This window comes from Podarcis vaucheri, assembly GCF_965113315.1.
Source record: "Podarcis vaucheri genome assembly, chromosome: 16".
Lineage (NCBI taxonomy): Eukaryota > Metazoa > Chordata > Lepidosauria > Squamata > Lacertidae > Podarcis > Podarcis vaucheri.
In genome coordinates, this window is record NC_138754.1 from 29897966 (window position 1) to 29919509 (window position 21544).

Genomic DNA, 21544 nt, shown 5'->3' on the forward strand with positions numbered 1-21544 from the left:
GACGGGAGCGCACCCCGCCGCGGGGATTCGAACCGCCGACCTTTCGATCGGCAAGCTCTAGGCGCTGAGGCTTTTACCCACAGCGCCACCCGCGTCCCATATGAGATGAATTAACATGTGAAATACATTGCTGTAAAATTTTAGAAATTAAAGGACAGAATAGTACAGAGTAAAAACGAAACAAAAAAAGATTTGCCACAAAACTCCAAAGGCTCTGGGGCCTGGTTCACACAACACAGTACACCAAACTACTGGAACAGCACAAACATGTGAACTCCTAAAGAGGAGTTTGCAGATATTTTCTTCCTTCACGGTCCTGTTTTTTCCACTGCCGGCCTAAGCCAAGCCAAAGTTTGACTTGTTCTGTCATTCAGACTGGGATTCCTGGTTAACATTCTCTCCTAACTAGCCACAAGCTGTATCCACGGGGAGAGAGGGAAGGAGAGAACACAATGGCAAGTTATAATGAGCTGGATAGCTCAGTTGGTAGAGCACAAGACTCTTACTCTTAGGGTTGTGAGTTCGAGCCCCATGTTGGGCAAAGTATTCCTGCATTGCAGGGGGTTGGACTAGATGACCCTCATGGTCCCTTCCCAACTCTATGATTCTAAGACACCACTCAGTCCATGCTGTGTAGCAGTAAAAATGAAAAAAAGGCACAGGTAAGAAGAAACCAACAGCAAGCTCCTTTCCAGGAGCCCATGCCTTTGTGCTGTCTCAGTAAGGCAGGCGTAGAGAACCTTCTGGAGGAGACTCTTGAGAGTCCCATGGACTGCAAGAAGATCAAACCTCTCCATTCTGAAGGAAATCAGCCCTGAGTGCTCACTGGAAGGACAGATCGTGAAGCTGAGGCTCCAATACTTTGGCCACCTCATGAGAAGAGAGGACTCCCTGGAAAAGACCCTGATGTTGGGAAAGATGGAGGGCACAAGGAGAAGGGGACGACAGAGAATGAGATGGTTGGATGGTGTTCTTGAAGCTACTAGCATGAGTTTGATCAAACTGCGGGAGGCAGTGGAGGACAGAAGTGCCTGGCGTGCTCTGGTCCATGGGGTCACGAAGAGTCGGACACGACTAAACGACTAAACAACAACAGAGAACCTTCAGCCCTCCAGCTGCTAATGAACTGCAACTCCCATCATCCTTAGCTATTGGCCACGTTTGCTGGGGCTGATGGGACCTGTAGTTCAGCCACAACTGGAAGGCTAAAGGTTCCCCAAGCCTGCAGTCAGTTTGGCCTACCATGTTGTCCAAAGGAGGCTCTAAAAAGCACCTGAGTGCCAGAAGGACGGCAGTGAATGAGCAATGCAGCTCTACTGAGGAAGGGAGTCCCACAGTTTGGTCCCCACTGCCACAAAGGCCTTAACCCGAGGATGGCACATGGGGTGGGGCCTCTGAGGAAGACCTTAATAAGGGGGCTGGTCCTTGCTCCATACAGTGTTAGTTTGCAACAACCCTTCATTGTAGGGCTAAGATGTTTAAAAGAGAGAGAGAGGTGCAAAAAAATATGTAAAGGCAATGCAAGAGAATCAACCTGCAGTAGGAGTATACAGGTTATAAACAGCGCTATTCAATCAGATAGGTTGGAAACAGGGAGCTAATATATACAGCTGGGCTGCCCACTGCATTACTGGTCCTACAGGAATTGCTGCATTCGCATTAGACACATGCCAAAGCATTGGCCGCTGGCCAAAATTTCAACGCACAATTAAAGGATGAAAAGAAGCAGATAGAGGTCTTAGCATAAGCTGCCTAGCCCCAAAAGGAAATGCCATTGCCAAATGGAAAAAAGGACGGCAAAGCCAGATCTTTATTTTTATTTTAAAACCAGAATTATACTTCCATTAGCCGGCAGGAGAGCTTCCATGGATGTGAAGAAGGCAAACCTGCAAATTCAGGGCCTCCAAAGCAAAGATGGAAGGCACGTAACACAGAAACGCTGCTGGAGGAGGATGGGCCTGGATGGGAGAACCACCTGGGAACCCCATGCAAGTACTTCTTCAGCTCCAAAATGAAAGGAGTTGCACATTTCACCAACCAAACCAACAACAACACAGAGGAAGCGTAACCACGACTCTTAAGGCTACATCAGCACCATCTATTTAAAGCACTACTGTGCCACTTTAAGTAGTCATGGCTTCTCCCAAAGACTCCTGGGAACTGTAGTTCATGAAGGGTGCTGAGAGTTGTTGTTAAGAGACCATCATTCCCATGAGGAGGCAAACTAAGGCCCGGGGGCTGGATCTGGCCCAATCGCCTTCTAAATCCGGCCTGCGGACAGTCCAGGAATTAGTGTATTTTTACATGAGTAGACTGTGTGCTTTTATTTAAAATGCATCTCTGGGTTATTTGTGGGGCCTGCCTGGTGTTTTTACATGAGTAGACTGTGTGCTTTTATTTAAAATGCGTCTGGCTGTTAACCGTAAGGCTGGTAGTTAGGGTGCCCACCCAGTGATGGCTGTAGGCAGAGTTCCAGCATTGCAGGGGGTTGGACCAGATTCCTTCCAAGTCTACAATTCTATGAAAGATGAGCATTCTGTTTACAGGTACAGTTACCAGAGTAACCTGGGAAGAGGATCTCATTGTTAAAGCACTCTGGGAATTGTACCTCTTGGAGGAGAATAGGGGTCATGTGTGCTGACATTTATTTATTTTTTCATTTTTCTTCCTGTAATACTTGCAATTTAGAAAACTAGTAAGAAAAGAAGAAGTGGAGATGCAGAATATCACGCATAATCCTGGCCATATTCCTTCAACTTAAACCCACGTTGTATTTGTCTCAAGAGCTCCCCCAACTCATGTCCTTTCCTGTTTCCAGTCCCAAACTCCTTAAAAGGTTTTTTTTAATTCCTCATGTTTAATAAACCATAGAAAACAATGCCCCAAAGATCAGCATGTTTCCACACCTGCTACTTACATTCAAAGCACTGGGTATTTCCCCAACATATGCATGCTTTTGGGGTTTGGGGGGAAAGATGGGCTCTGCATGTCCCATTAGGTGCCAGAGATATACGCTTTGGACGTTTTCTTGGGCAGGGTGGGAGTTTAAGTCTAGGCGCTGCGTCAAGAGGCGCTTGAGTGAAGCAAGCTGACATAGGGCAGTGGAGCAGAGCTGCCAGCTTCACTTAGGAAAGCCTGACTGTGGGTGGGAGAAATGGATACAGATGCTGAGAAACTCCATCCCAAAAGCTGGCTCCGCTCAAGATAAATATCTTAACATGCAAAGAGAGAACGCTACATCAACAACCCAGAGGAGAGGCGATTAAGCTCCACGCAAACAGGAAGCGAGGGGAAAGAGTGGCACGTTGCTTACAGAAACCTTCACAATCCCACGTTCAGCCTCCGGTTTAGATGGGTCAGCCAGAGGTAAGGGATGGGCAATTCTGTTAAACTTCAGTGTCTCATTTTTCCAGTCCAAAATTCAGTTTTCCACATCAGTTTAAAAGGTTTTTCTTTTTAAAAAAATCAGAGGGGAAGACACACCTCCTTACCCTAGCTTTTGACACTTCAGGTGTGTATTATTAGGACCCACCTTATTTTTGTAATTGCAAGCTGTTTAAAACTTTTTAATAGTGTGTTTTAAAGTTGTAACCTGCCCTGGGATCTTAAGGTGAAGGACAGGTAATTGATAATAATTTTGCCCTTTTTATACATTTTCATACCAGTGCCTACTTAAGAGCCACTAATAAATGCAGGGTTGTCTCCAATTAAGTTCTACTAAAATAAAACCAACTGAATGAACCTAAGTTCCACACTCACCTTTGCTTTAAGCTCTCTAGGCACAGGTTTGGGCTTTCCAGGTTCATGTCCTAACGGTCCCCCACATCCCACCCAGTGCGTTGGAAAGCCCCCATTTTACTGCTGAAGCGGAGCAAAAAGCAATCTGCGGAAAATGCTTTCTGCTCCTATTTATTGCTAAAATGCGGGTTTCCCCAGGGGAAAAGCACTGGGACCATAACACAGGACAAACAAACAAAACACACTTGGACACGGGCCTGGGAAGCCCAGACCTGTGGCACAAAAGGGAGGATAATGCCTTAGTCATGTCCATTAACGTCCATGGGCCTAATTCTGAGAAGAGCTGGTTGCAGCTCAGAGACTCTAATTTACAATGCTGGGGGGCAGTGGCAGACACAGTGGGCTATTCTCCTTAGGCCCTGCTTGGGGGCTTTCCAGAGGGTTCTGCTTGCCCACCATGGGGAAGATGGGCCTTTTCCTCTGATCCAGCAAGGCGACACTGTGTGATCTTGGCACTCTTCAAAAGATTCCTGGTGCCTCCTCTCCCAGGGCCCTGATCTGACAGCAAAGGCGAAGTAATTAACAGAACAGAGAAGCCAGCAGAAGCATCCATAGCCTTGCTGCTGACGTTGCTATAGCAAAGCAGAGTTCCTTCTGCAAGCGCAAGCAAAATGCTGGACCTCAAGGCAGAGTCGGAGAATGCTCGTCTATTAAGATTACAGCAGAGCAGATAGAAGCCAGAGTTCGCGTAAAGTTAGAGACTGCGAGTTGGGAGGGGGCGCACATCAGCCAGGTGTTTTCAGTGCTGGGGCTGCATTCCAAAAAGCGCTTTCTTTTTTTCAGAAAGTTATCTCATGCTTCTCTATCACAGCACACAACCCTACTGCTGCACAACAAATCATGCAACACTCATAAAATCACCACCCACGCACTTGCATGTACTCAAAAACAATCCCTCTCTCTAATGGTGAGTGCCAAAATAGGGCCACTGAGAAGGGATGAGGCGACTTCCAAGGCTTGAAGAAGTGCAAGAAAATAAAACAATCCCCAAAATTCAATCCAACGAGAACTTGACAGGTTGGAACGCTGAGTGTCAGAACAGAAAGTCGAAACTAGGAGAGATGCAATGGATTCCCTTGGGAGAGGTCCAAGGCTGGTTGGCTGCAACTCCCAACTGAACCATTCCTGCTGGGAGATGAGGACACACTGCAAAATTTTGTTGCAGAACACATCTGACTATCCCCTGCAAGCATTTCACAGAGCTAAAATTTCAGTGTTCGTTTACACTGGGGATGGGGAAACTTTGGCCAGAACTAGGGAAGGTGCAATAGCTCTGTGTCAGTGTCTGCTTTGCATGCAGAATGTCCAGGTTCCATCCTCAGCATCTGCAGGTAGGGCTGGGAGAGTGCCCTGCCTGAAACCCTGGAGAGTGGCTGTCAATCACTGTAGACAACACTGAGCTAGATGGACTCAGATCTAACTTGGAATAAGGCAGAGAAGAGTGACCAAGTTGACCCAGAGTGAAACCAAATCTTATGAGGAACGGTTGAGGAAGTTGGGTGTGTTTTAACTTGGGGGAGGTGAGGTGATATAACAGCCATCTTCAAATATCTGAAGGGGTGCCACATGGACAATGGAGCAAGCTTGTTTTCTGCTGCTCCAGAGGGAAGGACCCGAACCAATGGATTCAAATGACAAGAAAGGTGATTCTGCCTAAACATCAGGAACAACTTTCTGACGGTAAGAGCTCTTTGACACTGGAACGGACTACCTGTGAAGGCGATGGACTTTCCTTCATTGGAGGTTTTTAGACATAAGTTGGATGGCTACCTGTCAGGGATTTTTCAGCTGTGATTCCTGCATCGCAGGAGGTTGGGGTTGTTGACCCGTAAGGGTCCCTTTCCAAAGCTACAATTCCCTGATTCTGCATTCCAGACACAAAAGTCGTCCCTCAATCTTTGCACAGCAAAACACCAAACAGCGAAGCCAAAGCAACACCGCGCAGCATGCCCAGGGTGATCGAAGCCTGACAGCAACCCTCATTTTCAGAAGCAGGGGAAGGCTGAAGTGGCCGCCTGCCATGCAATTTGATGACTAAAGAAAAAAACACTGTGCCCACTATTTCTCTGCCAAATTGTTTTGGCTCTGCTTCCCGTTCCCTGCATCCTCTTCTCCCTCCTGGAAAAGGAGCGTCACGTTGCGCTTACAGTGGTGCCCAGAACATTACAAAGATCAAGGCAAGGAGTATGTGCCCAGAAGGAGGAGGAGAAGGGGGAGATAGAAAGGGATTCTGGTGCTTTGATGCCTGCAATGTTAAGCGGCATGCCTGTGCCCAGCAACTGAAGCAAACCCTCCAAAACCTGTCTGTAGGGGGAAATGGGTGGGGATCAGCAGCAGAACATCTGCTGTGCATGCAGAAGGTGCCACGCTCAACCCTCAATGGCATGTCCAGCTGATGGAAGACCTCTGTCAGAAACCTTGGAGAGCCTCTGCTGGTCAATGTAGACTATTCTGAGATGGATGGACCAGTGATCTGACTTGGTATAAGGCAGACTCTAGATGAAGATAAGAAGAGCCCTGCTGGATCAGGCCAATGGCCTTTCTAGCCCAGCATCCTGCTCTCACAGTGACCACCAGGTGCCTGTGGGAAACCTCCAAGCAGGATCCAAGCACTCTCCCTTTCTGTGGTCTCCAGCCACTGGGATTCAGAAGCACAACCATGGAGGCAGAGTATAACAACCATCATGGCTAAAGGTAAAGGTAAAGGGACCCTGACCATTAGGTCCAGTCGTGACCGACTCTGGGGTTGCAGTGCTCATCCCACTTTATTGGCCGAGGGAGCCGGCGTACAGCTTCCGGGTCGCTCTGGTGAACCAGAGCAGCGCACGGAAATGCCATTTACCTTCCCGCTGAAGCGGTACCTATTTATCTACTTGCACTTTGACGCGCTTTCGAACTGCTAGGTTGGCAGGAGCAGGGAGCGAGCAACGGGAGCTCAACCTCTTGCGGGGATTCGAACCGCTGACCTTCTGATCAGCAAGTCCTAGGCTCACCCGCGTCCCTACCATCATGGCTAGTGTCCATCAATAGCCCTCTCCTCCTCAAGCCAGTGGGTCCACCTAGCCGGGCATCCTGTTCTCACCCTGGTCCACCAGATGCCCCCCTTGGAAGCCTGAAAGTAGGACATGAGCACAACAGTGCTCTCCCCACTTGTGATTCCCAGAAAATGGCATTCAGAGGCATAATGTGTAAATCTTAAGGGCTGAAGTATACGTCAGGCATATTTTAAAAACAACAACAATAGTCAATTATGCTTTTCTCTTTTTTTCAGAAAAAGCAGCTTTTGTGTAAGGCCTTGGATGAGGGCTTGCAGGGAGGGCATTTTGCTTCTTAGCTCTTTTCTTCCTGCACCATTTGCTCGTCAACAATCCTCCATCCTTCTCCAAGCTGCTATTCCTGCCACCACCACCACCACCACTCCCCAGTTGCTGCCAAGAGGACCTTCAGAGTGCGAGCCTCAGTGAGAAGAGATAACTTTCTCTGCGCATTATGAATCCAACCCAGACTAGGGCCTCTATACCAATCTTCTTTTCTGCCAAAACAATTTTGGGAAAGATAGCGGCCCGTGTGGTTTTAAAAATGCACACTTAAAATTGACATGCAGTTTGGCCCTCTTAAATGATTAGGTCAGCTATCATTGTTAAACAGCCAGGAGAGGAGGTCAACAGCTCCTTTCTTCTCGTCGAAAAAATTGCAACAGATTCTCATCCAGTGAGGACCCTTTTTGTGTGTGTGCTAAAAATGCAATGGGATTAAGAGACACGCTGGCCCAGTTTGCACATTGCAAAGCATAGTTAATGGTTTACCCTGAACATGCTGATCTGAGCTGCTTTATTCAGAGTAGACCCATTGGAAATAATGAACATGGCTAAGGCCCACCTCCAGATTTAAGACCTTTAGAGCCCCTATGCACTGATAGGATTATAATGCCCCCTTAAGTAATTTGAAATAAAAACAATACTAACCCCTAAAATAAAATTGTGTAGTGTCTAAAAATAGTTCTGATTTTCCCCATGAAGACTATTTTGATGCTTCTTTTTGAAATAACAAATGTCAAATCCTTAAAAATATATATTAAAAAACCTTTCTTTCATGCCCGTGCTTTGCTGGTGGCCCTGAGCATTTGCTTAATCTTGCTCATTGGGTAATCCAGTGCCGCTAAGGGCCTTTTTCATACCACTTTGAACAGTCACAGCTTCCTGCAAAAATTCTGGGAGCTGTAGTTTGTTAAGGGTGCCGAGAGTTGCTAGGAGATCCCTATTCCCCTCACAAAAGCTACAATTCTCACGAGTGGATTAATAATCCCATTCAATGGGAACTCTGTGAATTGTAGCTCTGTGAGGGAAATAGGGGTCTCCTAGCAACTCTCAGCATGTTTAACAAACTACAGCTCCCATAATTCTTAGGGGGGGGAGCCAAGACTATTTAAAGTGGCACCACAACGCTTTCAATGTATGGTGTGAAGGTGGCCTAAGTTAGGCCCACTATTTCCAAATGGGTCTCTTCTGAGTAAAACTTGGTTGAATACCATTTGTGGTTGCTTTTGGGGGACGACGGAAGAAGTGCCAGGAGTAGATGAGCATGTGGAAGGACTGTGAGCTCAGTTCATACCCCCAAAACATAGCTGTCAACTTTCAGATTTGAAAATAAGGGATCAGCAGCCTCGAAAATAAGGGATCAGCAGCCTCACCTGTCCCGGGGACTGTCTACGGGATATCTAACAATCCGGGATAGCAGAGGGAAGCAGCAGGAAACGGCACTGGAATAAGGGGATTTCCCGCAAAAAAAGGGAAGGTTGACAGCTATACCCCCAAAACAAGCTCCTGAGCTAAGTAGGCACTGTGGACCTTAACATGTAAACACACACCTGAACCTGTTTTGTATCATGAGTAAAAACAAAGTAGATCCTGGAAGCTTGACATCCAATCACCCTCTGCTCTCCAGGTCTCTCAACGTGGCCCTTGGAACCTTCTCCAGGCCACACCCCTCCCTGGCTCTGCTTCACACACCCCCTGAGCTTTTGTTGGGTTTGTTTCTCAGACGTGGGATCCCTGGCTGCTGTTGGACTACAACTCCCATCATCCCTGACCTCTGGTCCCGCTAGCTAGGGATGATGGGTGTTGTAGTCCAACAATAGCCAGGGACCCAAGTTTGAGAAACACTGGTGTAGAAACTATCCTACTGCACAGAGGTAAAGCAGATGCTCACTTTTGCCCCTGGCCCCGTTCACCACCGGCAATGTGGGCCTTGGAAGGCTGCTCAGAAGGGAACGTGCCCCCCTCAGGCTGGAAAAAAAAGGTTTCCCCATCCCACTCTGAACAGACGAACAGCAAGCCAACGAGACATGGAAGCACTATGCAAATGGAACAAAGGAGCATCTCAATGGAAGGAGGCCTTGCGACACATGGGGAGCTCAGGGAGGGCAGACAGAAGCTCAACAAAGCCTTGAGACCTTTGCTCAGGTGAAGCAAGGGCATGCCAAGGGGAAAGAGAGGAAGAAGCAGGGCTAATTGGTGCAAAAGCTGCGTCAAAGAAGCGGGGTGTGGGGTGGAGGGGGAGAGAGAGAGGGAGGAAGAAAGAAGGCGGCCCCCTTGCTGCGTGAGTCGAGCCCCCGAGCATTTAAGAATAGCAGGCAAACCCTGCTTTGTTGCCGCTTACCATGCCAGGTACATTGGGCTAAAAGGCACCTCCTTCCAATGGTGCCCGTCGTGCCAGGTCCCTCCCAGGATGTTCCATTGAAATCACAACAGGCCATCAATAGAACGTAGCTGGTAGAGATGCTGAAGGAAGAACCAGCGGGGGATCACTGTCAAATGCAATTAAAAAATTGCAATCAAAATCGAAACGTCCATTAAAAAAAATAAGAAGAGAAGAGAGAGACAGAGAGAAATAAAAGAAGACGATCTAAGAAAGCAGTCCAATATTGCTTTAAAATCAGCAAAATAACCCATCGTGAGTCTCAGGGAAGGAAAAAGACCTAGGAAGTGGAGCGAGGGGAAATGATCTACCTTACCAAACCTATTTCAATGTGGTCCTCGATGCAGCATATTCTCCAAGGGCTACATTTTGAGGGGATTATAGGAATGTGCTGCTGAGGGAGAAGCCGTAGGCATGTGCTACCTTGACGTATCACTGAAGGGGCTGTGGAACTTGGGTTTGTATGCACAAATCAGGATTTCGTGCCGCTGACGTTATGGTTCTCTTAATACACTAAACAAGGCCTTTGATCGGCCATCGTGCCCCCAAATCTTCTGCTTCAACTCCTCTGCCTCTCCCCTCTCCCCTACCCCAACACCAATTTATCTCCCCTTAGCCCTAATACTGCAGACTCCTCAGGATTTTTCAGTTATAAGAGCAACACCCACCGTTTCAAGAGTATCTTGCAAACATTTGCCATTTCTTGAGTTAACAAGGACTGAACTTAGGCCCAGAAAACTGGCACGGCCATCTTTACCAGCCTGGTGCCCCTTCCAGATGTTTGGGACCACAGCTGGCCATTATATTTAAAACATCCAAAGGACATCGATTTTGCAAAAGCTGCTCTATATGTTATTTTTAAATGAATCAAAGCGTGTGATTCTCCCCTGCTTCTCACTCTCACACAAACATTTTGAAGTCTTTCTGCCTAGTTATTTTGTACTGAATAATAATTCTGGGAGCAAGAGTCTCTTAAGGGTGCTGAAAGTTGTCAGCAGACCCCTATTCCCCACACAGAGCTGCAATTTCCAGAATTCCCAGTGAAGAGGGATTGATTGCTAAAAGAACTCTGGAAAGTATATCTCTGTGATGGGAGGAATGGTCTTCCAGCAACTCTCAGCAACCCTTAACAGACTACATCTCCCAGCATTCTTTGGGAGACGCCATGACTGTTTAAAGTGATACTGCTTTAAATGCATGGTGTCCCTAAGGCATTTTGCTACCCGAGACACAGGATTTCCCATCACTTGTATCAAAGCTGACCTGACTGGCCCTTGAGAGTTTATAGGCCCAGCCACACTTACCTTTTGCCCCACTTTTTCTAGGCATGGGTCCATGCTTTAAAACTCTGTCTGAGGGGTTCCCCCACCCCACTTTCCTCAGGAAAACCTGCTCTTTAATGCTGAATTGGAACTAGGGCTTGGCAATATCTAGTTTTCAACATCGTTATATACCACCAGCTAAACATCACAATATACTGATATATCACAATGTCTGAAATAAGGAGCTACGTAGAGGCACGGGCTGGCTTCATGGTTTTTCCCACATTGCGATTTTTTGCACAGCACACACACACCATGATTAGTGATAAATCACCAGGTCAAAAATTATGAAACCGGTATCACAATATGAACTTCAAACTGGTTTTAGGACGATACATTGGAACAAATGGCAATTCAGGTTTTCTGGGGATTGCTATTTGCTCTGATTCAGCAGTAAAGAGCAGTTTTCGCAGGGAGAGCGCCGGGGCAAAACAAACAAATGTCTAATAAATTATACACATCCCATTTATCCATCTACTACTATCTTTCAGAAAGTTATTTATTTCTTTGCTATGCATTTGGACACCTCTTAAGATTTTATAAATTTGGCACAATGTTTCCTGAGAACAAGTCTATGTTTAGATGCAACCGGATGCCATTTTGAATAAAGATGGTGAATCTTTCAGAACTGCACTGATTTTAACCACTGGTTTCAAAGCTGGGTTTTTTGTTTGTGTTTTATATTGTTTTGCCTTCTTAGAATTCCCAAGCAACCCTGGGGACGGAGCTGCTAGTAATAGCTAGTGTGAATTATTAAATCCCAAGGAACAATACTCCCCCCCCCCTTTATGGCTCTCGGTCCCAGTTTCCAAAAATCTCATTAGCCACTGAAGATAGCACTAGAGAGAGGTTATAATGAACACCTTTGTAGCTAGCAAGGCACTGGATTAAGTGGGTGAAAAGCAGTACTAATGTAAACGTGCCACAAGGCTCTCCAGACTTGGGTAACTTGCTAGACTCATAAAACCTGTACAGAGTCAACAGACGGTGTTTTTATTGGACTGTTTGTGCAACCATCACCCACTCGCCAAAACCAAACACCGGCAACGTGCTCTCAGTAGGTCAGAGATTAAGAGAAATCCTGCTTGGAGACCTCCCTTCCCAAAGAGAGTCTGGCAAGAGAGAACCCCAAAAGCTGAAAAAAAGACCATCAGTTAAAAAAAGGTACCAGATTTAGGGCAGGAGACATATACTGGCTCGAGGGTTGGGGAAGATGTGTGCACTGCGTAGTTCCCCACTAAGTTAAGCCATCCTTTGGTTTCAGTCTGCAGGCCACAACAGCATCATGTTTAACATCTGGGTATATATGCATGACATCACCTTACCAACAAAGGTCCATATAGTTAAAGCTATGGTTTTCCCAGTAGTGATGTATGGAAATGAGAGCTGGACCATAAAGAAGGCTGATCGCCGAAGAATTGATGCTTTTGAATTATGGTGCTGGAGGAGACTCTTGAGAGTCCCATGGACTGCAAGAAGATCAAACCTATCCATTCTGAAGGAAATCAGCCCTGAGTGCTCCCTGGAAGGACAGATCCTGAAGCTGAGGCTCCAAGACTTTGGCCACCTCACGAGAAGAGAAGACTCCCTGGAAAAGACCCTGATGTTGGGAAAGATGGAGGGCAAAAGGAGAAGGGGACGACAGAGGACGAGATGGTTGGACAGTGTTCGCGAAGCTACCAGCATGAGTTTGACCAAACTGCGGGAGGCAGTGGAAGACAGGAGTGCCTGGTGTGCTCTGGTCCATGGGGTCACAAAGAGTCGGACATGACTAAATGACTGAACAACAACATATATGCATGAATGGGCAGCATTTGCTGAAAGTATTCAGATATTATGGGGAAAGGGCTGTAGCTCAATGGTAAAGGCAGCTGCTTTACAAGTAAAATTCTGTTCCCGGGTTCCATCCCCTGCATCTCCAGATACGGCTGGGAGAGACCCTTGTTTGAAACTGTGGAACGGTCTGATTCCGTATAAGCCAGCATCCTATATTATCTCTTTGCCACTGGAAGGATTTGGGTTTTCATAAACAGCTGCATATTAAAAATGACGAGGTTAGTGCCAGGATTCCTAATTACGCTTCTTAAAATTCTGGAGGAAGCACAAGTATGATTAGCGTGAATATTCCTAAGGACAGAGTGTGTCTTCCTGGTAAGAGGGAATGGATTAGAAAAGCGCAACTGTTTAATGGCAATTAAACGCTTCTGTTTTGCAACCCAAGGAGAATCTAATCAGTAAATGAGATTTCCACCATGGTGCCTCCTTCCTTGAAATCCATTCATGGTTTTCCAGGCTTTTCTGAGTTGCTTTTTAATATATCTGCAGTCCCGAAAGTGCATGCCAACCTTGTTGTGACTACCCCTTTCTTCATCTGTCTCCTAGCTGCAAAAGCTGAACTACTTATGAAGCAGCCTGGATATGATCTACTAGAGAGACTCCTGCATTGCAGGGGCTTGACTTAGATGACCCTCAGGGTCCCTTCCAACTCTACGATTCTATGAAAGCAAAACTACATTTCCTTGCAGCTTCATTCTACAAGGAAGGACTTGAGCATCTCTGACAACATAATCTCCTCCTCGTCTTCCTCTCTATCTGGGACCTTCAGCATAAGAACATAAAATGAGTGCTGCTGGATGAGACAAATGGCCCATATAAATCCAGCCTTCTGTTCTCACAGTGACCAACCAGATGCTTATGGGAAGCCCACAAAGCAGAATATGAGCGCAGCAACACTCTTGCCCTTTGCTGTTTTCCAGCAACTGGCATTCAGAAGCACTCCTGTCCGGATAGAGGAGGTAGGACAAACCCACTGGTGAGCAACTGTTGATGCGTTTATCTCCAATGAGGTTGTCTAAACATCTTGGTTAATTGGTTAAGGAGTACAACAAGGCTGTACAGTGGTACCTCGGGTTACAGACGCTTCAGGTTACAGACTCCGTTAACCCAGAAATAGTACCTCGGGTTAAGAACTTTGCTTCAGGATTAGAACATAAATTGTGCAGCAGCGGTGCGGCGGCAGTGGGAGGCCCCATTAGCTAAAGTGGTGCTTCAGGCTGAGAACAGTTTCAGGTTAAGAACGGACTTCCGGAACGAATTAAGTTCTTAACCCAAGGTACCACTGTATATTGCCTCCCTGCTTATTTAACTTACATGCAGAATTCCATCATGCGAAAGGCTGGACTGGATGAATCCCAAACCGGAATTAAGATTGCCGGAAGAAATATCAACAACCTCAGATATGCAGATGACACAACCTTGATGGCAGAAAGTGTGGAGGAATTAAAGAACCTCTTAATGAGGGTGAAAGAGGAGAGCGCAAAATATGGTCTGAAGCTCAACATAAAAAAAAACCTAAGATCATGACCACTGGTCCCATCACCTTCTGGCAAATAGAAGGGGAAGAAATGAAGGCAATGAGAGGTTTTACTTTCTTGGGCTCCATGATCACTGCAGATGGTGACAGCAGTCACGAAATTAAAAGACGCCTGCTTCTTGGGAGAAAAGCAATGAGAAACCTAGACAGCATCTTAAAAAGTAGAGACATCACCTTGCTGACAAAGGTCCGTATAGTTAAAGCCATGGTTTTCCCAGTAGTGATGTATGGAAGTGAGAGCTGGACCATAAAGAAGGCTGATCCCCAAAGAATGGATGCTTTTGAATTATGGTGTTGGAGGAGACTCTTTAGAGTCCCATGGAATACAAGAAGATCAAACACATCCATTCTGAAGGAAATAAGCCCTGAGTACTCATTGGAAGGACAGATCGTGAAGCTGAGGCTCCAGTACTTTGGCCACCTCATGAGAAGAGAAGACTCCCTGGAAAAGACCCTGACGTTGGGAAAGATGGAGGGCACAAGGAGAAGGGGACGACAGAGGACGAGATGGTTGGACAGTGTTTGCGAAGCTACCAGCATGAGTTTGACCAAGCTGTGGGAGGCAGTGGAATACAGGAGTGCCTGGCGTGCTCTGGTCCAGGGGGTCATAAAGAGTCGGACACGACTAAACAACAACAACCCTCTTGGTAAAGCCATCCAAGCTGATGTCTCTTTTGGTTGCAGACTCCATATTTTAACTGTGCACCAAGAAACACTTTCTTTATCCGCATCTCCAAAAAAGATACCTTTGACACGACCTGGTCTTCCTTTTTCTCTTTGTTGACAAGCCAACAAACCACCAAAAAGCAAACAAAGAGAAAAGGGGGTTGATGTGGTATTTGTTGTGCCAGGACAATTAAGATTTACGTACTTGTGGAAACATTCTCAAACACACAAACACATATATGAAAACATGAAATATAAATGTAACTTTATAATGTCATGTATCCATATACAAAAGTCAACTATGGCTTAAAGAACATTATGTAGAAGAAGAAGAGTTTGGATTTGATATCCCGCCTTTCACTCCCTTTAAGGAATCTCAAAGCGGCTCACATTCTCCTTTCCCTTCCTCCCCCACAACAAACACTCTGTGAGGTGAGTGGGGCTGAGAGACTTCAGAGAAGTGTGACTAGCCCAAGGTCACCCAGCAGCTGCATGTGAAGGAGCGGAGACACGAACCCGGTTCACCAGATTACGAGTCTAGCGCTCTTAACCACTACACCACACTGGCTCTCAGTAGGTGTACACAGTAGGATGTACACAGTAGGTGTCCATGGTTACTATTACAATTTAAGCAGAATGTCAAATTGTATGAGTGAAGATAAAATGTAAGGTTGAAGATCGTCTTGAAATCTTACGTTCCAACAATTAACCTCATTTTGCAATCAATCTGTTTGGTGCACAGCCTTCAACCTATCTGTTATAATATGTAGGCTTTGTCAACAGTGCTATAACCCCATGGGTTTTCACTGCAAGATGGCAACTGGTGTATCTGATTTCTTTTTTCTTGCTATGACTGGTCTGGTTGCAGACCTGCCTATTGCAAATTCCAAATCTTCCCTATGTACTATGCCTGTGAGATTATTTCACACACACACACACACACACACACACACACACACACACACTGCCCTGAGCTGCATGGTAGTAGTTCTTGTTTTTAGAAACCAAGTAAAATTGTGTTTCTTAAACGGGTAGCATAATTTGTGAGTTTGCGCACATCATGCCCAAAATTGGGTGAAGTCAAATTGTCACGTTTCAGTCTTTCATCTTGATTCAATGAAGAGCGCTGCTCCCACCTCAGGCACTCTCACGCCAGGTTTGGGAACAATATTTCGTAAGGTGTTCGAATGTACAGATTGACAGAAAAACCACTTTCCAAAATATATATCCATCCATCATATATATCCATCATTATGGATTCAAGGACCGTTTTCAACCATTAAAACACCAATTAAATTTGGATAAAATTGGGAGGAGTTCAGTGGATGTAGATTTTGTTAAGCGCCACCCCAAAACTTCCTCACCCTCCCAATTCGAGCTCTGGTGACTTGGAACGTCAAAGACGCAAGCTTCATCAAAAGCCACATTCTCTTTAAGTCATTTTGTGGATCTATTTTTACACGCGTTTTCAAAAACCAAGGAGAGAAATGGAATATCCAAAGAGGAACTTCAGGTTCTGTCTTCAGACCTTTGAAAAACAACAATATTCAAAACACCCAGTGGGTCTTATTTCAACATTCACACCATTGCTCAACTTAAAAATAAAAAGGTCTGAGCACTGCATTTCAGAAAGGGGTGGTAGCAGTTTCTGGTTAGTAAAAAAACACACACAAAAAAACTACCTTGGAGGAGACAATCTCTTTTTTTAAAAAAAAGTTATGTCATGGCATTTTGAGAACTCTTGTCTTAAAACATGTCGGTACGCTTCCCTATTTAATTCTCTCGTTAAGACCCAAACACAAACTAAAAACTAAGAAAACCAGCTGCTTCAGAATGGCTCTATGCAGCTACTGTTACTTCACATAAGCAAGCCACAAAGGCATACGGTGGTAACTCGGAAGTCGAACAGAATCCATTCCGGAAGTTCGTCCGACTTCCAGAACGTTCGGAGACCAAGGAGCAGCTTCTGATTGGCTGCAGGAAGCTCCGGCAGCCAATCGGAAGCCGCAGAAGTCGTGTTGGACATTCGGGTTCCAAAGAACGTTCGCAAACTGGGATAACCACTTCCGGTTTCCGATCGTTGGGGGGCCTAAATGTTCGACTCCCAAGGCGTTTGACCAACCAAGGTACAACTGTAATGGCTAAAAATATTTGGCTTCAGATCTTTGCCAAATGGGCAGAGGTTGGGGAGGAGCCCTAGGAAGGGATGAGCCACGTAGGAATGGGATTGGGGCCAGGAGACTCGCCTTGCACCAGGAGGGCTGTCATGTTTGGGTCTGATGCTGGAATCAGTGAGGAAACAACAGGGCTGGGCTGGTGGCGGTTGGATCACAGAGAGTTTGGAGTGAGCGACTTCCTCTAATAAAGGATGGCAGTCTCTGTCTTCAGATGGGTTCCAGCCAGCGCCGGATTTACGTATGAATGAATTTATTAATACGGTCACAGACCAGCGTCGACACACACAATATCACAGATCATAAAAAAGGAAAAAATATCAGAAATACAGAGGGCAATATGAATATAACAAGGATTTAAATATAAAAAAATAAAATTAATTATTAGCGTGCCCCCTGTAATTAACATTTAGGGGTTTGGTCATTATAGGAGACCACTTGCTTCCTGCGATTAATTGCAGACGCACAGAATTTGGCTACATTTAATGTAGTCTTGGGATTCTTGTCCTCTAGCAGTAGTTTTAAACTATGGAGTTCCGAATCTTTCCTGGACTTTTGCAAAACAGGTGTAATAAAAGTCAAACGTATATCCTCATAAAGACGACAGCGTAATAGTACATGTGAAGCAGTTTCAACTTCCAACGAGCCACAAGGGCAGACCCGTGCTGTGTATGGTTTCCCCTCAAATCTGCCCTATTTACGTATATAATCTAAACAAACTATAGCTTAGGGTAAGATTACCAGACATCCCCGTTTACTGGGGACAGTCCCTGGATTTACAAATCAGTCCCCATACAAAATCCATTGAAGCTGAAAAGTGTTCATGGATTCATTGAAAAATATCTGGTAAGCTTAGCTTAGGGCCCCACTCTCTTGGGGCGGCCCCAAAAATTTTTAAGGGGAAAAAACCCTGGATGTACATTTCCAAAATATAAGACAAAAAACAATTAAAATAAAACCTACATACAGCAACAATGTTTTGTGTTGTGTAGGCTCCTATGATATAAGTAATGGGCCCCGCCTGCTAGCCTGCTCCCTAAAATATCACTAGTTTGCTCATTTCTATATACAGTGGTATCTTGGTTCTCAAACTTAATCCGTTCCGGAAGTCTGTTCCAAAACCAAAGCGTTCCAAAACCAAGGCGTGCTTTCCCATAGAAAGTAATGCAAAATGGATTAATCCATCCGAGACTTTTGAAAACAACTCCTAAAACAGCCATTTAATTTCACTATTAATATACTACTTCTTAATTGCATTTCAGTTCAACAATTACTTTGATAAAATAGATATTTTGTTATGTGCAAATGGCTTTAGATACCTATTGAGTCCATAAATTACCATATAGCATATATTCAACACAAAAAACAGCAACAATTTGCTGTTGACAAAGAACAGCTGGACATATAAAGGGCCCCATTACCTTCAGTGGCTTAGGGCATGGGTAGGCAAACTAAGGCCTGGGGGCTGGATCCAGCCCAATCGCCTTCTAAATCTGGCCCGCGGATGGTCCGGGAATAAGCGTGTTTTTACAGGAGTAGAATGGGTCGTTTTATTTAAAATGCTTCTCTGGGTTATTTGTGGGGCCTGCCTGGTGCTTTTACATGAGTAGAATGTGTGCTTTTATTGAAAATGCGTCTCTGGGTTATTTGTGGGGCACAGGAATTCGTTCATCCCCCCCCCCAAAAAAAATATAGTCCTGCCCCCCACAAGGTGTGAGGGACAGTGGACTAGCCCCCTGCTGAAAAAGTTTGCTGACCCTAGGGCCTCATCAAACCTAAATCCTGTCCTGGCTCCAGCCCATTGTGGAGAACTTCAGAGCCTTGGAGAGCCAAACTAACTGGCCTGGACTTTCTTCCCTGTACTGCCTTGAGTTCCTAAGTGGAAGTGGCTGTTGAGGGTCTGGACTGCAGGCCCTGATGGTTGGGGAGGCTTCTCTGAGCGGTCCTGGTCCAACAAGCTGGAAACGATGCCTTATGAGGAACGGCTAAGGGAGCTGGGCATGTTTAGCCTGGAGAAGAGGAGGTTAAGGGGTGATATGATAGCCATGTTCAAATATATTAAAGGATGTCACATAGAGGAGGGAGAAAGGTTGTTTTCTGCTGCTCCGGAGAAGCGGACACGGAGCAATGGATCCAAAATACAAGAAAGAAGATTCCACCTAAACATTAGGAAGCACTTCCTGACAGTAAGAGCTGTTTGACAGTGGAATTTGCTGCCAAGGAGTGTGGTGGAGTCTCCTTCTTTGGAGGTCTTTAAGCAGAGGCTTGACAACCATATGTCAGGAGTGCTCTGATGGTGTTTCCTGCTTGGCAGGGGGTTGGACTCCATGGCCCTTGTGGTCTCTTCCAACTCTATGATTCTATAAGCTCTGACGCAAAGGTCTCACTTATCTTTCGCAGCCTGCTCCGAGCCCTGAACCCTCAACCAGCCGCCCCTGTAGCCTCCAGTTTGGGTCTGCTAGATTCAGGAGGTCATGACTAGGGATAATGAGAGAATTCGGTTCTTTCACAGGCCAAAAGATGTAAAAGCATACTTTGTATTCAAAGATCCGACCACAAAGAAAGAAAGAAAACAACTGTTAGAATAAACTCTCGTTTTCCATCGCAAGGAGGGAAGAGGTATTACCGAAATATAGGCGGCTTTTTAGATAAGATTGTGATAAAAAGCCCCAGCCCCAGTTGGGATGGTATCAGATCCAGCTATTTAATTAACCTCTCTTAAAAATAGGAGCGTATTTTGCTACAGGAAGCAGAGGAAAGCAAATAAGGAGGGGGAAATAAAAGAACTCAAGGGAGACCTTTCATTATACCACAAAGTTTTCCCTGCTCTGATATGTATTATTCACTGATTCCATCCTGCCGCTTTGTTTAAACAAAGTGCAATCTCAGGAAACCCAGCTTAAAAAGGCTTAGCAAACATTGTGCCCCCCTCAAAAAAGTAGTAGTTATAATTACACTGAAATAATTAGAATATTCACAAAAACCTCTCACTGAATACAACTCAGCATGTGGCGGTGGAGGATTAAGTATTCACAAAGTTTTCAATCTTGCGCAGAGATATCAAAGCACCTTTACTACAAAATCACTAAATGTTTCTTACAGGACTTACGCAACAGGAGGCAACGTATGGATCTGAATACACAAGACGCCTCTTTGAAAAGCATTTTGGAGCAAGCAAGTTTGTTCTGCAGCAAGTGCCATGTCCGTGAAAACGGAGGGCTTGCAGTGGAAGCAGGCCACCGCCATCTGCCGCCATTGTTCAAAACCCTATTGAAGGCTCCTAGAACCCCAGCTTCCGTAAAGTCAACATATGCAAGCTTGTAGTCCTCATGGTGGCATCAGACTTTTTTTAAAAACACACACACACACAAAATACTTTAAGAAGTGGAGAAATAGAGCTTTTTTTTTAAAGCATAACTGAATCCTGTTTCTCAACTTGTCAAGAGTTTGTAAATTCAGAAATTAAGACGTTTCAGAGGTTAGCACACCCCTTAACAGAGGGCAACATAAGGTTCTTATAGAAAGTGCCAAATCATGTGTAACACACAATACAGTCTTTTTTAAAAAAACTAAGCAATTGCTGGAATATGAAGCATCAGCTCAGGGCAGGGGCCTTATGGGAAGGCTGTTTTAAGGTATGTGGACTGGCAGAAATGACTGGCAGAATCCGAAACCAGGGAAGAGAGACGCCGGAAGACGATTGGAAGAAATTTAAGGACTATCTTGGGAAATATAAAATTAGTGAATGTTAGATTGATGTTGGACTGAATAAGGGGTTACCAGCTGTAATGATTAAGATAATTGGAGGGAAAAGAAGAAAGAAAGGTGTAAAATTAAGTGAAAATTAAGGGTGAGGATTTGCTGAATGAATAATTTGAATTGGAATACAAAAAGGGGAGGTATGAGGAGGTCTGAGAAATAAGTTAAAAGAAAATAAGTGAATTTATATGTGAATTTATATATGAAATTATATGTGTTTTTAATTTTTGTATTTTTGGTTTTTTTGTCTTTTTTGTATAAACTTTGAAAAGTTTATATATATATATATATATATATATATATATATATATATATATATATATATATATATATGCTTTCGTAGATTTTCACGGGTACAGGAATGCAGGTTTTGGTGTCTTCGGGTGTCTTCCCGTGTAAGAGTCGGGGTGTCTGTGCGACGTTTCGACGAGGTCTCACTCGTCAACGACGAGGTCTCAAACGTCGCACAGACACCCCGACTCTTACACGGGAAGACACCCGAAGACACCAAAACCTGCATATATATATATATATATATATATATATATATATATATATATATATATGCTTTCGTAGATTTTCACGGGTACAGGAATGCAGGTTTTGGTATCTTCGGGTGTCTTCCCGTGTAAGAGTAGGGGTGTCTGGGCGACGTTTCGACGAGGTCTCACTCGTCATCTTCAGGCTGGTGCTTTCGGCTTCTTGTTACTTGTTCTGTTCCAGTAACAAGAAGCCGAAAGCACCAGCCTGAAGAT

At 45.1% G+C, this 21544-nt stretch overlaps 1 protein-coding gene across 12 annotated transcripts in view; it reads right to left on the minus strand.

The window, feature by feature from the left end:
• Positions 1 to 21544, minus strand: part of HIC2 (HIC ZBTB transcriptional repressor 2) — a 154723-nt gene that overhangs the window by 23943 nt on the left and 109236 nt on the right. For 5 of the 12 annotated variants that reach the window (XR_014214495.1, XM_082203252.1, XM_082203256.1 and 2 more), the window contains exon 3: positions 9457 to 9604. The exons of 4 other annotated variants lie outside the window; for them this stretch is intronic. The gene's annotated coding sequence lies outside the window, so the exon portion shown is untranslated. The remainder of the gene's footprint in view (positions 1 to 9456; positions 9605 to 21544) is intronic. 3 more of the 12 variants (XM_082203259.1, XM_082203261.1, XM_082203262.1) reach the window with 1 other exon arrangement.